This window comes from Propithecus coquereli, unplaced genomic scaffold (assembly GCF_000956105.1).
Source record: "Propithecus coquereli isolate 6110/MARCELLA unplaced genomic scaffold, Pcoq_1.0 Scaffold22, whole genome shotgun sequence".
Taxonomy (NCBI): domain Eukaryota; kingdom Metazoa; phylum Chordata; class Mammalia; order Primates; family Indriidae; genus Propithecus; species Propithecus coquereli.
This window is the reverse complement of record NW_012147189.1, coordinates 5,563,201-5,564,490: the sequence shown is the minus strand read 5'-3', so window position 1 is coordinate 5,564,490 and position 1,290 is coordinate 5,563,201. Positions and strand designations below refer to the sequence as shown.

The following is a 1,290-nucleotide window of genomic DNA, read 5'->3' as shown; positions in this document are numbered from 1 at the left end:
TTGATTATGTTTTGCACCATTGGTATATGCTATCTCTAAAATGAAAGCAAGTCAAAACAGAAATTGGAAATGAAAATAGAACAACTAGCAAAATAAAGATATTACAAAATTCTAAATTCTCCCTGTCAATCTTTCTTAAAGTAGACATGACCCTGCTGTCTTTAGGAAGTGAGAAATGATTTCAGTAATTCCACTGATTGATTTTACCTGAAGCACAAACAGAAGGATAATTAAATATCCATGGCCGAAAAGAGAATTTGTGAGTTGTCTGCTTTAAAAAAATAAGAAAATAATTTGTTACTATATTACCAACTTGAGTTGTATGACTTCCCTGTCAAAGAAAAGGGAAGCCTGAAGACACAGAGTCAAGGCTATCGGTTAGGGACCCTGCTATAAGCCTGCATCTACTTTAATAAAGAGGATAGAGGTTATCCAGCTTGCCAAGGCTTTGCAGCTAGTTAGTGTCCACCTCACTCAAAGTTAGCCCACTCTTTCCACTATATCAAGTTCTTTTGTTTAAAAAAAAAGGTGTAAATTATATTGGAAAATCAGAGTATTCAAGATTTTTTGAAATCAATGAAATTTTAACCACAATACATTAGCTTAACAAGTAATATGGGTAAATATGTACAGAATGTAGTTTGTACCAGACACTATTCCAAGCTCTTTCCATATATTAATTTATTTTATTTTTCCACAGTCCACAAAAAGAGATACTATTATTACAACTTGATTTTTCAGATAAGTAAACCTACGCTCAGAAAGGTTATGTAACTTGTTTATCAACAAAATTTTTCTTTAGCTTTACTCTAAAACATAATCCAACTTTATTATAATGTATTAAAAGTGTATTATATAAAAATAACTTTTCAAAATATAGTAATTTAAATTCATTTACTCTAAGATTGAAGATATGCAGATCGAAATAAACTAACAATTCCAACATGCTTAGCTCAATGATGACGAATTAATGATTAATTTATTGTCATTATAAGCTATGCACACACATACATAGTACCACGTTCACCTGTACTGCTAAAACATAGGAAGTAGAATCACTAAGGTAAAATATTATTTCAGTTTTTCAATCCAATTTGACTAACATGGTTGAACAAATGGTATTCTAACCTTCTACATAATGTTTTAAAAATGGATTCCAGTTTAAAAAAAAGATTTTAGCAGACAGTATTTTATAAATAGGAAAACGTAGGTTGGTGAAGTGACAACCTCTGACCACAAAGTAACTCATTAGAAGTAACCTACCTAGAATTTAGAAGTTATTGATTTTTT

The 1,290-nt window shown here is 30.2% G+C and overlaps 1 protein-coding gene across 1 annotated transcript in view; it reads right to left on the bottom strand.

The window, feature by feature from the left end:
* ADGRV1 (adhesion G protein-coupled receptor V1) overlaps positions 1 to 1,290 on the bottom strand; it is a 539,879-nt gene that overhangs the window by 197,459 nt on the left and 341,130 nt on the right. The gene's annotated exons all lie outside the window — the stretch shown is intronic.